The sequence below is a fragment of the Lissotriton helveticus genome, chromosome 9 (assembly GCF_964261635.1).
Source record: "Lissotriton helveticus chromosome 9, aLisHel1.1, whole genome shotgun sequence".
Taxonomy (NCBI): Eukaryota; Metazoa; Chordata; class Amphibia; order Caudata; family Salamandridae; genus Lissotriton; species Lissotriton helveticus.
Window position 1 is genome coordinate 1017910840 of NC_136070.1, and position 16813 is coordinate 1017927652.

Here is a 16813-nt window from a genome sequence, read left to right on the forward strand (position 1 = left end):
ACCAGGATTCAGGTCTCCTGGTCTTTCTTTGGACAACTGTGCACCACAGCAATTACTGTTATATTGAGTTGCATTGCAGTATTCCTTTAGCTAATTCATATTTCTGGGGGTGGTCTCTAAGTGCCTTGCAGACCATGGCTTAATGATTTAGATTTTTATATACATTGATGGGACAAGGGTGTTGGTAACACTGTTGTCTATAAATGTTAAGTATTGGTTGTGTATGAGATCCCCAGAGAGAGTGCTACAAACTTCACCCAGCTTCATTTGAGTGAACTTTGCATATGTCGCAGAAAGCAAAGAAGTGAGGGTAGAGTCGCAAGAGCATATACAAACCAGGTATCGTTGTAGTCTTAAAGGTACTGGTCTTGGTGATGGATAAATCCAGTTTTTATGGCCCTTCTAAAATACATACCTCCATAACTTGCAGGTCTGCCCCAAGAAACAACTAACGCACTTCAGATAGGTGAGAATCAGACGATTTGTTTCAATAAAAAGAAATCAGAAGAAAGTCTGAAAAGTATTAAAACTCCTGTTAATTAGCTGCAGTGTCTTCCAAACTTCAAAAACAATATTTAATTTTGCAATTGAGGGATCACCAGTTGTTATATCTAGTATAAAGTGTCCCCTGAGTATGCCTAACTCAGACACACATAAAGCCTAAATGATTCTAAAAAAGACATAAAGAACAAAAGTCCCAGTAGTTCCACCAATAGTGCGACTGTCATGGGGGAGGAGAGGAATTTGCACACAATCGCTCAAACGATGTCATTTCTCGTCTGAAAACAAGGGAGCATCATTCAGAGCCGCGAGTAGCAGCTAATGTAGAAAGAAGAGAATGTACAAATATGTGTTTTCTTCTTATAAAATCCAATTGAAACCTTGTCGGCATTTTCTAAACACATCTGTGAATTGGGCAACTGTTGTAAATACACATTTAATGGCGGCAAAGCTCTCTGAGCTGAGAAAGAGGCTACTGGCGCGTCACAGAGAGGGTACTGATTGAGGTGAGGTGCGAAAGGGACTCAGGAGGGGCAAATTGATGTTTGTGGAAAAAGAAAGAGGCAGGTGGCAAAACTCCTTGACGTCGGAAATCAGCATTTTGCTGTAAATTTCTATCAGATGCTAAGCGCAACCCCGCTGATTACAGAGACGCTTCAAGACCGCCTGCCAGGCCTTTGGCTGGCAGCAAACAATGAATAATGGATGATAAATATTGTCGGCGCCTCTTTAAGAGAGGCTTCTGGGAGGTGAAGGGTCTCAGACGTCACGCGGGGAAGGCGGATATGGCGCAAAGACTCTACTATTGTACAGCATGTCCGTCCTCGAGCCCGCGGACCTGCCTGCGGACCAATAGACGGCCATTTCTGGAGCCACGCTGTCTTGGGCCGAACTACATTCAGAGTGAATAGGTTGGGCGTCTCACATGGGTAGCCCTATACAAATTGTACAATATGCTATCTCACATAAAATTAATAATGTTTCTTTCTATAGTTTTACATCCGTAGATTACATGTTAAATCGAAAAGCCCCTCTCACTATTTATAAAACCTAAGGCACGAGTCGGGCGTCCATTGGGCCACGGCATACACCCACTATTTTCACAGTGTGGACGCTGTCCCCCCTGCCAAGAAGTTAGGCCCCACAGAAATGTGTTGAACTTGTGCCAGTAAGAAACCGGGACATGAGCAGGCCTGCATGTTGTCTGCTTTCCATTTCCAGCAGCAACGTGCAGGCAGGGAGGGGGCTTTTTTTCACCTCCAGCTAGGCCGAAGTTAAGGAGCCATCAAGCTTTTATTTTTTTTAAATATCTTGACTGGAGAGCTGGAACCTTACACTTAAATATAAATGCCACAGAGAGAAACAAATCTATCTCTTCACAGGTATTTCCACCACTACATTCCGACTCGTCTCCTCCGTTCCGCCCATGACAATCTCATATCCCCTGCCAGGTACAACTTGAAGACGAAAGGTGGAAAAACGTTAAGCTTCCTGGCCATTAAAGCCTGGAATAGCATGCCCAAACACCTGAGACAACAAACCCTGGAGAAACCCTTCAGACATCTCCTAAAGACTTGGATTTTTAACCTCCCCGATGACTGGTCTAAAGCTGCTATCTAGCCTCCGTTAACCTCCTACACTGGGCTTCAGGAATCTTAGCGCCATGATGCTCCCTCCGGAGCGAACGCTGCGCTTTAGAAATACCCCTTCAAATATCAAATATCAAATATCAAAAAAATATCAAATAAGAGAGGCATGCATTTGCCTTTGTTCTCTGTATATAAGTGCAGACACTGTAAGACTGTCAGAGGGCCTGCTCTGCCCCAGTATTTACACAAATAATTTAAATAGCGCTAGTTTATTTCTTTTATATCTCTACGTAGAGATGTCATGTGCTGTGATGGCAGGCATCATGATGTCACTTACATAGTGTCTAACTTGGTCAGTCCCCCCACTTCTTTTTTATAAGACCTAGACTTAAAACTAGCAATTTTTCGTTAATCGTTCCTATCTATCTTATTTTATCTAATGGCCTAATAAATCCAGGGGGCGGTTAAGAGTGGGAAACATCTCATAAGACCCAGTTGCATCTGTCTTTGTCTTATGGCAGGGATCTCATTGATCTGGTTTCCGTGCCTTCATGTGGTGCAGAGGGAGGCGCGTAGAGCAGGGCCTGGCCCCCAGTTTTCTTTTAAGTGTCAGCCCTAGCAAATTGTTAATGTTGTACCAGGATCTGATGCCAGAGTGCAGAGCAGCCTGTGTGTGTTTATAAGGGATGGACCCCTGCTCTGGCAGTATGTCATCCGTAGGTGAGGGCTTTCAGCCGTTTAACAAAACGTAAACATATGGAGGCATTCTTACACCCACAAAAAGCCAAATCATGTATTGTCCCCACAAATTAATTATTTAGTTAAAAAAGTGAGCTTGCTGTTGCAATTTGCCTTTACTTATTTTTGACAGATGTAGGGCCAGATTTACAGCGTTGTGCGCTGTGTTTGCATCAGAAAACCGATGCAAACCAGCACAAAATTATTTTTTGTTATTTACTTTTCAGCGCAAAGCTTGTTTTGCGATGCAAAGTTGCCTAAAACTAATGCAAAGCAGCTCAAAGTGATGCTTTGCATCACTTAGCATCAAAGGGGTGTTAAATGGGTGGTACATAGGTGTTCCCATGGAACCATCTGATATTTTACGCAAAACCCTATCTACAAAAAATTTGAGGTAGATGGGCATACGTACAACAGAATGACAGAGCGTGGTGTCGAGCAAAACTTGCTAATGCCACGCTCCGCCATTCTGAAAATGATACGGTGCCCCTAGTGTTTCCCCTAGTGTTGGCACTAAATTAAGCTGCCTAGCACCAACACAGCCACCCTTGCTCCATAGTGCATTGGGGCCTGCATTGGGGGAATGAATGTTTATTTGCAGGAAGGTACATAAATAATCATAAATGAAGATTTGTAGCTCCTATGTGTGCTGCATTGTGCAGCACACATAGAAGCTGCAAATCGTATTTTTTGTAATGATCGTTTATATGCAGGAAGAGACACCTTCCTGCACATAAACAATAGTTCATGGCGTTTTGCTGTTTGCATGTGTACACAATGCAGGACATATAGAAATAGCAAAAACGAGGAGAAAGAACGCATTTCTCCTAATTTTGCAATGTAAAGACCAGGTTATCCCTGGTTTTAATTTTGACGCTGCCCCATATTTACACCACACTTGTAAATATGGGGCAGCATCAAAATCAATGGGTGCTGCGGTAAAGCACCCACCTCAACACCCATTGGCCACTCCTTTCTCGTTAAGTTTAGCGTGAAAGGAAGCCTTATATACAAGGCGGTATTAAACCACGTTTTGTGGCTTAACGCCAACTTGTAAATAAGGTGAAGCCCCTATCGCCACAGGAACGTCGTAAAAAGCAACGTTCATGTGGTGATAGGGGCTTGTAAATATGCCCCTGAGTTTTAAGTAAAAAATTAACAGTTCTTGAAAACGGCGTTAAAAGGAGAAATGTTTTCATTTCTCCTTTCTTTTCCAACTTTGCATCTGTGCTGCACTGTGCAGTTCATATAGAAAGTAGGAAAAGTTTGAAAAGTTGTCTAGGCATAATATTTTGTACTGTAAAGAACCCTTCCAGTACAAAACCTATGCTAGGCTCACACTCTTGCACTGTGGCACAAAGCTGTGTGCATGGTGCTCGGCAGCAAAATTCTGCGTCGGAGCTCGGAAGAGGGGAGGAGAGAGCCATGTCCCTGTAGAAATTACACTCTCCTGCTCTCTCCTTCTCACACAACACAGCACAGAATTTTTGGTAGCTGTGCTGCGTTGCATGAGAATTTAGTAAATCTGGCACATAGTATACAATAGTCTGTGCTCCGTCCCAGCTCAAGGCCCAACTTCCAATGAACACATACACTGTGTAACATGTAGATATTGTATACTAAATTTTATCTTTTCCTCTGACCCATGTAAAACTAATAAACAACACTGTTGTTCAAGACCAACGACTAAAACAGAAGCCTTCAGAGGATGCTTTTCTGCATGCACACTTTCCAACATTTCACTACACTGGTTTCCAACATTCTGCTTGTCAAAATCAAAATGAGTGTGCATTAAAAGTGCAGACATTATATGCAACTGGCTATGTCCTTAATTTGGTAACCTAATTAGTGTCCTTAAATTGTTCACCTAATTATTACTCTTAATTTGTTCACCTAATTATGGTGTCCTCCTGGGTGTGGAAGAGTACAACAGCATGTGTGATTTGTCCAAGTGTTTGCAATTTTTACATATAAAAAGTAAAACCCTATTCATGTATAACAATACTACATTGCTTCGCATGAAAGTGCTACATTCACTTTAACAACATGTGGAATAACTAACTAAGCTAAGTAAGCTATCTTTGCTCCTGCACCGAGAGCCCTGTTGCTGGCTGTGTTGTAATTAGAGATTACATGTATTTTGGTGATGTGTTACTGCCTGCTTTTCATTGCATACAGTTGTGTTCACACGATGTTTTTTTCTTTGTATTAAATAAAAATTTAACAGATCAGGAGATGTTCTACTTGCCCTGTTAATAAAGTCCCAAATCCTAATGGAGCACGTATATATTTTGTTTTGCATTTTACTATCTAGTAGATATTTCAGAACCATGCTATTGTTATAAGGCCATTTTAGCAGAATATAAAGTGGCTATTGATCCAGCAGAAACTTTTCTTTACTTCAGCTTCTGCACTGGCCCATCTTTTTGTGAGTTTCTACTGAACACAGATGTACACTATACTCATAGAGGCATTGGTCCTATGATGAATCTTTTTCGGTCGTAGTGAGGGGTGAGACTTAGGGTGTCCAAACCGCAGTTAGCCACCCAATGAGAACCATTAACTAGTGGTCAACTCATAAGTTCAAAATGAGGCTCAAATAAATTACGCTCAGAAACATACTATACATGTAAAGTATAGCAATAGGTAGACCCAACCTCCTGAAGAAGTTCAGTCTAACCAGAATTATACACACCAAGATTTCTGCAGTGACAATACAGAACAGAAGAAGCAGAACATGATGCTTTGAAAATAATCAATGACTTTTTATTACGCATCTAGAATCAATACTAAATAGTACAGTTTAAAGAAAGAATATTAGGACACAATAACAGATTAAGACAAATTTAGATAAATTGGTTATTAAATTATTGATCCAAATTCAATGCATACAAGCAACATTTTAAGTAGTTATAAAACTAGACATTTAATCAAACAATTTCAAAGAGTATGGTTTAAGCATTATAGTTTTCCACTACCAATGAAGGCGGGGGGATGGTTAAAAGAGGAAAAACCTCATTCAGGAAAGGGGTCACAGGATAAACGTAAAGTCCTCTAGGGAAATGTCCATGAACATTTGGAAACGTTAAGAATCAAAAAAGTTCAGTTTTAGGGCCTTATTATGAGTTTGGCGGTGCGGGAGCGGGACGTCCCGCTCCTGCACAGCTAAACCCGTGTTTAAACCACCCACCAGATAAGCAGTTTTCTCCTGTATGGTGGGAAGTTCTTTGGTGTTCCCACGGCGGTGACTATGAAGTGGGAACGCCAAAATCCGTACCTGCACATAGGGGGCACAATATGTGCCCCCCTGCATGCACACCATGGTGCAGAGGCACAAAGGGGCGCTGTAGGGCTCCCTTTTTTTAATCACCACCACACTTTTCTTGGCAGTTGCACCACCAAGAAAAGTGTGACGGTGAGTAAACTTATAATATGCTTGGCCCCGTCAAGCATATTGTGACCGCGCCACCACTAGGGATCTTTAATCCCTGGCCGCTGTGGTGGTCCCAGTGTGGCCCTACCACCCTGGTTGTAATAGGGTGTTCAGAAGACCACTACCACCTCCTCTCTCCCATTAGTCTGGCGATCCAGGGATCGCCAGACTCATAATATGGCCTTTAGTATCTCACTAAATCTATGCAAAAAGAGATAGGTAAGCACGTTCATTGGAAAAGAAAAATCTGAGAATTGTGTTCAGGTTGTTGGCAAGGAAAGGAGTCCAAATCGATCAGCAGTTACAGCAGCAGATGAAAAAGCATTCCACGTCGTTGAGCAAAAAGAGCCAAAAAGTAAGAGAGCTCTTCGGTATGCATCTCCAGTCTAATCCTTATCCTTCACACACACACCCTCCTTTGGGACGGTCGTCTTTATAGTGTAGGTGATGAAGTTGTGACATCAGCGATCAGACCACAGTGGTCTGTTCATTGTGTGGTCATCTTCCGTTTGTCAGGTACCATTTGTTACTCCAGCAGTTTCCCAAGCTAGTCATGACAAACTACAGTCTTTGTCAACCTTACAGGTTAGTTTCAAAAAAGACAAAATCATTTGTATCTTCTTTATGGGTACAGTCCAAGGATCAGTTCCCACCAATTCACACACACAGGAAATAAGACCTCATTCATAGTCAACTTGTTACATTAGGAAAGTACAGTGAAAGACAAAAACAGTGTATGGCATGAAGGATTACATGCCACAATGTATCAGCTTAATTTGGACATGCTCAACATCCTCTGTTGTGAAGTGCCTGAATTCTGACATTAATGACTGGTGTGTTCTTCCACTCTGGGTGTCGTACTCTCTAGCAGCGCAATAAAGCATTTATGCAAGCTATGCTTCTTGTGTCTCACTTCCAGACCAAATTATGGATCAATTATTGAGTTTCAATATCACACCACATACTCTCCAAAGAACAAATAGTGATGACCGGTTTATGCTGAGATTTACACTCTGTTATGACTTTATTGCTGAAGGACGTGGGATACATGTATACAATTTTAAAATCAGAGTGACATGCTACACACTTACGTAACAAATAGTTGGAGGAGGGTCTAAGGGGAAAACAAAAACTTTACAGACCAGAGAGACAGGCTACACCCCCATTCAACATATAGAAAAAACAAAAAGACTGTCACTGGTGTCAACTATAACAAGGGCGAAGTAGAAAGGCTCTGTGTTTACCTGTGGAGTATATACAACCATAAGAAAATGAATCCCATCAGCCCACCCATATGGCAGAGCATCATCATCTGGGATTACTGTAAAGATGGTCCGAATAAGGAGAAACACCTGTTGGTATTGTGTGCTTCTCCAATCCACCGGAACCACCAGTGATGTGTCCTACCAAAAAGACCAATCGTGGTTGTAGTGGTGTGGGATGTTGATTGCAGTGAGAAACAGTGTGAAAAATAAGTCAAAAGTGCAATATAAAATTAACTACCATGATATAAGGGAAGGCTTTATTAGGGAAATATCATGGTGTCAAAATTAAAAATGAGTGTATGACAGTTTGAAATTATAACTGCCAGTTAAAGATGGTATTCGGTCAACATGTTTCTGCCATTGTAGGATTCACTCACCTACCAGGCTTTCGTCAGGACCTTAAGTACACTACTGCAATGAAGTAAATGTGCAATAGATAATTTTTTACACATACCATATGATACCGAACATCCTACCGTACGTAGATTTTTCATACTTGGGATGCCTGGTTCGCAATTAATGTGGATTCTTTCCTAAAATGAAGTATATACAAATATATACAGGTAACAAACAGGTAAAACACATATACAATCAAAAGTTGCGCCACATGTTGTGATAGCTAAAGAGTCATTCTCCATAGTGATAGTTATATTACAATTTACAAGTTTTTAGTTTACTCACCCAATAAGTCTTGGGAGAAAGCCTCGCCTCTCCTGGCCAATACTCAGGAAGTGGAGGCCCCGCTCTATTGTGAAATAGAAAAAATATATTGGATTCCTAATTAGGTCACACCCAAACGATCTTTTTTACTGAAATGTTAAACCTAGGTATTGGTACTGAGATTAGCAAGAGGCAGCACCCTGGAGGGCCGCCATGAGACTGTGACTGAGATGGTGTTGGCAAGTCATTCAGCCAACAAAGCACTGTACTTAAAAGCACAGAAAATCCTATTTTTTAAAAGGACTTGAAAAGTTGGAACAGAATGGTACCATGCGGGCACTCAAGGATGCACCATTTTAAATTGAAAAATCGGCCCAGCATAAGGACAAGCGATGAAAAAACAGGACATTTGGAGAAAGATGGAGGAAAAAGCTCTGCTCAGTGCGCTGCCTCAGCTGTCCGTCGGTACCTCTGGCCTGATCCTAAGCCAAAGGGGGAGGTACCGACTTAGCGCGGTGAGGAGGTTTTTAAAGGGCAAAGTAGCCAATAAACAAGCAGTAACGATTCACACAAGTGTCGGACCACAGAGGGCCATCTAGTATAAAAAATTAGAACATTTCCCATTGTGCCTGATCGTGCTGTAGCAGACCAGAAAGGAGCCCGTAGGAAGGACTCGCTGGTCGTGGCTGACTGTTGCGGACCTCAAAGAGCGCTGCGGGGGGAGCTTAATGTGCAAGGGCAGAAGATAATGCATGATGTTTTTATTTGCATGACGTTTGTATTCAAGGTGCCAATACGGCGATTTTCATATATCTATTTGAGCGCTTTTGGTGACATTGTGCTCAAAAGGCCGATATAGTAATGTTATAATGTCTCATTATATGTGCAATCACAAGACATTATGCTCAAAAAGGCCGATACAGCGGTTTTTGTGTTTCACATTTTAACGATTCGAGGTGGCGGACCACATGGAAAACTGTGAACTGCGCGGACATCCCTTCAGTGATAGCCAATCAGCCCGACTTGTTCTAGCCAATCAGGGTATTAGCCAATCAGGGTACCCAGGTCACGGTGCACAACAATAGAAGTGCAACACTGTAAACACCATTACGTCTGGAGTAAAGCGGGCACAGTGCGTGCGCGCCTAATAAGGCCCTAAGGTCGATGCGCCAATTCATGCGTATATGCACGGTGTTATATTACGAGGCAGCACCCTTAAGCCAAACACAGCCCAACAGAAGCAAATGCTTAGGTGGAAGAAAAGAGCCTCTTAGGTGTCAATATTAAATGCAGCCGCTCGACCTACCGTCAGCGCCGCGCCACTTTCCGGCAATACGTCATAGTAGGCAGAGGGTCCTCACTCTAATTGGTCCTGAATTCATGGCCACTAGTAGGTTAAACCGCAATCATGCGTGTGGCCATGATAATAAAATACTAGGCAAGATGTCCAGAGAGGGAGGTTATGTCGGAACATCTGTCTCTACGGTAGACTCACTCAGGAAAATACACTTTACCAGAAATGAGATGCACAGACAATGTTGAACTAACCAGTAATTTATGTCAAAATTCAAGGAACACAAAGAGTCCGCTACACAAGAAGGCTCACTGTACAGCATATGCCATCTCCGGATGTAAAGTGGTCGGGGTAAGAAACGTACGGAGGTGGTAGTATGCCCCGTGCGCAAAACCCAGATGCCACATGGAAAGTAAATCCAGAGAAGAAAAGGGGGGAATTACTGTTAGTGCCACTGCAAACATATGTTCTCCAAGATAGAAATTTGTGATGTATCCGTCCTATGTCCAGATGCTGATAATTATGTATGGGGTACATTTGAGTGTGGTGATTTGGTCCAGACTAAATAGACACCCACGGGATATCGTCAATGAGGCCCTCTGTATCACTCCTCAGTTTATATATCCACTTTTGTTCTCTGAGGAAGAGGTACCGTGAGACGTCTCTCACATGGGGAGGCACAAAGGGTTGCTCTAAGACTGTCCAGTTCATTTCCTCTGCTTTGTGTTTCATTTGTAGGAAATGGTTGGTCAGTCGGGTAGCCTGTTTGTGGCACCGGATGGTGCTTTTGTGCTCATTTATTCGTAGTTTAATTTTTCTTGTAGTCATCCCTACACACTTACCCTAATGTTGGGCAAACCTTACCCCTCGAGGGGCGGTGGGGGTAGCCATGTAGTCAAATCTTGGGGTTTCCATCACCAATAATATTTAAAGGAAAAAGTAATAAAGACACCATGGTAAAAGTGTTTAGTTAGACCACAGCTCACAGTTAAAAGGGGCCAGAAAGAAACCCCAAGACTCAATTAGTCACTTAGTCAAGGGTCCCTCCCCACTTCAAACCTGGTTGGCCGCCGCTCTCCCCGGCTGGTGGCAAGCAAATGCCTGGGGAGGTGGCATATATCCCCTGGAGCCTGGCCCAGCTACATACAATGATTACAGATCTGCCCAATACTATTGCAGAGCTGCACGTTCCATCGGGAGATGCATGCAGGCGTCCTTTTACGGGAGTGACCCCGAAGCCTACAGTAGCAAAACTTCGAAATTATCGAGAACACATCCTCAAGAAAACACGAACCGGTTCCCCTTTGATTCAATGAAAAATTATGATTTTCCCGGACTATACCCTGGAGGTGCAACATCAGAGGGCCTCCTTTATGGGAGTCAAGACATGTCTGCGAGAACTTGGATATAAATATGCCCTCCTCTTCCTGGCTAAACTGAAAAGCATGGTGTCTTGTCATTCATTTTTCTTCACAACCACAGAGGAGGCCTCGAGAACGGCACCGCTCTTGGAGGGATCATGAAAAGGCTGCCAAGGCCATTCCCTTAACCACATGAGCGCTAGCGAAATTCCCCTCCTGTGCTCATGTTTTAAAAAACCCATTATTCATGACGAGCTGGGCTCGTCATGAGCGTGCGAGGAGGCTACCTCATGACGAGCCCAGCTCGTCATGAGCGTCGAAGGGGTTAACAGATCAGATACAATATGGCAATTTAGGGGTCAAATCAGCATCGCTTTGCGATAACTATCGCAACGCGTGCTTAGCGTTCCTTTCCCTAACGCCCGCTACCGCAGGTTTTTATCATGGAGATATCGTGTTATTAGCAACGCGTATCTCCAAGGCGATAAAAATTCCTGCGATAGCGGGGAAATCGCCATTTTGCTGGGAACATCGCTGGTTTTTACAGCGATGTTCCCTGCAAAAACGGCGATAACCTTGCTGATACGACCCTGTGGTCGTATCAGCAGAATCTACCCCCTCTGTTAGGGGTGGCAAAGTCAAGAATTTAGCAGTTTTCTCCAAAAACTAAAGTCTGCTAAAATGCTAGGGCATCCTTGTTGATAGCGTGAAGCTGCAAATTGAAGTCCTGACACATAGTGTATGTCAGGAACTCCCACTTTGCATCTCTTTAGAGATGCAAACGGTAGGCGTAGTGCAAAAGGGTGCTAACATGCGAATATGCATGTTTGCACCCTCTTGCTGGTAGGGCGATGGTTTTATCTCCACTTCTCTGGCTTTTAAAGCCAAAAAAGCGGAGATAAAGGCGATGGTTTTATCTCCACTTCTCTGGCTTTTAAAGCCAAAAAAGCGGAGATAAAGCCCTTGCTGATATGCCCCTTAGAGACCCTGGTATCGCTTCAAGACATGCTCCCATCTATGCCCACAGATGACTCAGGGGAGAGGCCGGGAGATGTTAGTGACAACATAAACTGAAGACAACATTTGTAATGCACTTTCCTGTCTAAAGTACGTTGCTGTTGCCTCCCTTGTTTGCACTCCCACCAGCTAGAGCTTGTGCAGTATGGGGCTGAGCAGCAGGGATGATTATGTGCAGCCGCGGCCCGTGGAGTGAGTTCCGTGGGGCAGAAAGGCGGGGCTGGGGGTGCTAAACACTGGAATATGGATAATGTGAGGTAAGTAAACTATTTAATACATAAAACGAATTTTGTAGCGCGCCTTGCATCGCATTTTGAGATGCAGGGCCCGCTATGAAAATCGTTTTATTTATTAAATTGTTTACTTCACTCAATGCTAGATCTGTTGTGAAACATGCCGCTGACATTTTTGAGTTGCTGGTGGATGGTCAGCTTGAGGTTCTTTTCATAACAGAGACGTGGCTGACCAACTCATGTGCCCCGATTGTGGAGCTTGCTGTTCCTAGGGGTTTTAAGATTGCCAGGGCTGACAGGCCCCTGGGTAGAGGAGGCGGGCTAGCTGTTATTTTTAAAGAGGGGTGGCACTTTGCCTCTGAGCAACTCGCTGCTGGGGTTGACGGTGAAGTTCTCCACTTCACTCTCGCTATTACGCCTCACTTTACCTTGGGGGGCTCACTGCTTTATAGGCCACCTGGCCCTGCCAATCACTTTATTGACAATCTGGAGGAATACATAGTGCCTCAAGCCTTAAGCTTTCCAAAATTCCTTCTGCTCGGCGATTTTAACATTCATGTTGATGTCTCTGACTCTCGTGAAGCTCGCCGGCTGGGGGAAATCTTGGACCTTGCTCAGCTCAAACAATGGGTGACCTTGCCTACTCATGCTGGGGGTCACCTGTTGGATGTAGTTTGCTCCAACTTTCCTTTCGAGACTCTTAGCCTAGAAAAGGTAACGTGGTCTGATCATGTTCTTGTTAGGTTCTCGTGGATGGTGGAGGGTGTAAGGCGACTCGCATCCAACTTTCCCTCGAGCCATACCCAGAAGATTAATCTGGTTGCGTTCGGCCATGCTCTTTCTAGAGCTCGCCCTAAGCTCACTTCTGTGGTTGGGGAGGCGCTTAGTGCTTTTAATGGGTGGGTGCTGCAGGCGGCTAATGTTTCTACGAAACGTACTACGGTGTCCAGGCTCCGATACACCCCCTCCCAGCCCTGGTTTTCGCCTGAATTAAGGGAGTTGAAAAAAAGGTGCAAGAAGCTGGAGCGTGCCTGGAGACTTGAGTACAGCTCGGAGTCAAAGTCCGCCCTACGCACAGCCCAAAAAGACTACTATGCCACTATCAAGATAGCTAAAGGGAACTATTATGCAGGGAGAATTGCCAAACCAGAAAATAACAGTAGGGAGATTTTCTCTATTGTAAAAAGTTTTGTGTCCCCTGTTGCGGATTCCGCCATACTCCCTTCTTCGGCACAATGGTGCGAGGACCTGTCTGATTTTTTTATTAATAAAATAACTAAGATCCAACAGGATTTACTCTCAGCGTTACCAGCAGACTGCTCTGTGGATGGCCCTTCCTTTACGCCTCGGCCCTGCGACGTGCTACAGTTCACGGACTTTTCGCTGGTTACGGACTGTGATGTTCTGCCCCTCCTTCAATCTCTTAAATCGGGCTCCCCCTCTGACCATTGCCCTGCCCGGGTGCTTTCGGAGGTGGCAGACATTGTTTGCAGTGAGGTTACCCAAATTGTGAATTGCTCCCTATCTTCTGCTGAGGTCCCTCGTGATTGGAAGCAGGCAAAACTTCTGCCGCTTTTGAAAAAACCTGGGCTGGATGCTACTGTCCCTGGGAATTATCGCCCCATATCTCTTCTGCCCGCTTTGGCAAAAATATGTGAGAAAGTGGCTTTCCTTCAATTGGAGAGCTTTGTGGAGTCCTCTAATGCTCTCCATCCAGCTCAATCGGGCTTTCGAGCGGCCTATAGCACGGAGACAGCTCTGGTGGAGTTGGCGGAATCGATCCGGGAATGTCTTGACGGAGGCCGCAGAGCGGTCCTGATTTTATTGGACCTCTCTGCCGCGTTCGATACCGTTCCCCATAAGCACCTTCTTGCCAGGCTGTCTGCTATAAGCGTTGGAGGAGGTGTCCTAGCCTGGTTGTCCTCATTTTTATCTGACAGGTCACAACAGGTCTGGATGCCGCCCCATGCCTCGGAACCTAAGCCTCTTCTCACTGGGGTCCCCCAAGGGTCTACCATTAGTCCCCTACTGTTCAACATTTACATCACCCCCCTGGTGTGTCTAGCGGAGCAGTATGGGGCTAAGGTTATAGGGTATGCTGACGATACTCAGCTGCTGTTTACCTGGCCAGACGATCATCTAGATACCTCATCTGTTCAGCTGTGTTTTTCCTCAGTTTTTCGCTGGCTATCTCTGGCTCAGCTGAAATGCAATGAGGACAAATCCGAGGTGCTTTTTTATGGTTCTTTCCCCTCTAATTTTAGGAATCTGCTGTGGCCCTCGAACATTCCTAGCCCCAAGGTGATGGGTGGTCCTGCAAAAAATCTGGGCATCTGGTTTGGCGAGGACCTTCGATTTGAGGATCACATAAAGAAGCTCTCCGGGACGTGCTTTGCCATGCTGAGAATGTTGCGCAGATTTTTTCCTTTGCTTCCTAGAGAAGCTAAAGAGACGGTCGCCCGCGCACTCATTCTAGCAAGGCTGGATTACGTGAACGCTTTGTTTAGCGGTATTCCAGCCTACCTGGTCAAACGCCTGCAGGTCATTCAGAATGCCGCGGTCCGTCTCATATTTAATGTCCCGAGATGGAAGAGTGTGGGTTCCCATCTGTGCAATCTCCACTGGCTACCAGTATCTCAACGCATTTTGTTCAAAGCCTTAGTGCTCTCGTTCAGAGCAACCCATGATCAAGGACCTGCTTACTTAAAAAAGAGATTCACTTTCTATGCCCCTTCACGAGCTCTCAGATCATCTACCATGTTTAGAATGGCTCTTCCTCGCTTTAAGGGGGCCAGTCTATACCCATTGTGACTGCTCGCGCCTGGAATGCACTCCCTCTTTTCTTACGAACTACGCAAGGGGTGGCCCAGTTTAAGAAAAATCTTAAAACCCATCTGTTTAGGAATGTGATCTAAGCTGATTCTTCTCTGTCTTCCTCTGCCTCTTCCCTACCGCGCCAGGATACTCCCAAGTAACAGAGTGCGTTACAAAATGGTTTATACATACATACATACATACATTAGCCATATTCCGGTGGTTAGCATCCCCCACCCTGCCCCTCCCCGACCCGCCTTTCTGCCCCACGGAACTCCCTCCACGGGCCGCGGCTGATATGTGTAGATTTGTGAGCAATCCCTGTCACCATAATGTCATGTATATATTATCATATATATCGATTGATGGGTTGCAAAAGAGGACCTCCTATACACTTAGACAAGGAGATGGCCAGTCACCCTTCACTGGACAACACCCCTGATATAGTTCCAGTGTGCCAGGTTCACGGTTCACAGTTTATAGTTGCACACAGAGGTTATCAAGTTACTGGTCGGAGCCCCTGTTTGCACTTGACCGGGAGATGGGGGATGTAATGTTTCCTATGATGTTCGGGGGTAACACCTTATATCCCAGCAGGATCCTCCTAGGACAGCGCTACCTGCACACCTTAAGGGAGTGTGCCAAGACTTACTCCCACATAGCCCCCACTCTATTTTATTAAATGCCACAACAAATAGTACAGCAACATAGGGGCAACTAACATTTCAGTACCTGAAGTATTCAGGGGCTAGGCTTCCCACAGAAGCAATATAAAATACTAGCACAACGTAAGCGATGAAGCATGCATATAGCATTCCTGCAAGAAATGCATTTAACTGAACCAGAGAGTAAGGAATTGTAACACATTTGTAGAGGGTAGAGGGTGGCTGTTTGGCACAGTATGTTAGGCTTTCAACAAAGGGGCTGTGGTCTGGCTCCAACCTGGGGTGTTCTATGTGGTTGAGTACGAGTGAGTGGACCCCGACAGGCTCTAAGTCCTGTTCAAGGGAAAAATTGTTGGTTCTCCCTTAGTGATTGGTAGTATATCTTCACCCATTGTACCCCAGCACCGTTTTTTACAGACACTATCACATGAACTCACAGACTGGGCATCAATGCCTTGGTTCCTTGAGAAGGGATTTCAATGCTGTTCTAGGCACTGGACTGCACTGCTCACACCTCTACCTGGGGTCCCTACGGTGTACAATGCTAAGAACCTGTCAGCATGGCTGCACGCTTGGGAGGTGACAGACATCTGACAAACCAAACAAGCATTTGCAATGCAATAGGTCTCGCATTAAGAAAGTTTGAGCTATTGGTATTGTAAATGACACATTTTTTATTTATGTTTTATTTTTGAAAATACCGAAATTAACCTCATTGCTGCGAAGCGAATTCCGCCGCAGTGCTGAACATTCCTATCGTGGGCGTGGTCATGACGGTTCCCGGCCATCATCAACACACGCCCACCGTGACTCATGACGTCCGGGAGCTGTCATCAGCATGGAAAAGGTTAATATCTTTGTCATTTACAATGCCAATAGTTATAACTTTCGCAAATGTGACACCTATAGCATTTGTAATGCAATATGTGTTGTATTTACGTGACTTACATGTATTGATATTACACATAATGGCTTTTAATTTTTTTTCAATAATTAATCTATATATATAAAAACGAATGTATAACTGTCTGTCTCTCTGTCTGTTTGTCCTTTATGCATTACTACACCATTCATCCGATCGCCATGAAACTTTGGGAAGTTGTTGAGTACACTCCCGCGAAGGATTCTGCATAATTTTTTTTTTAAAATATTGGCCCCCCAGGGCCCTCATAATCTTTCGATACTGATGTACGCACCAGACAGAAAAACAACAAATTGTGTATCCACAAGCACTCGAATAAAT

General features: G+C 44.4%; 1 protein-coding gene across 1 annotated transcript in view; it reads right to left on the bottom strand.

Moving 5' to 3' along the window:
- LOC144783125 (uncharacterized) overlaps positions 1 to 16813 on the bottom strand; it is a 298992-nt gene that overhangs the window by 174416 nt on the left and 107763 nt on the right. The window contains exon 5 of the mRNA XM_078662267.1: positions 7981 to 8059. The gene's annotated coding sequence lies outside the window, so the exon portion shown is untranslated. The remainder of the gene's footprint in view (positions 1 to 7980; positions 8060 to 16813) is intronic.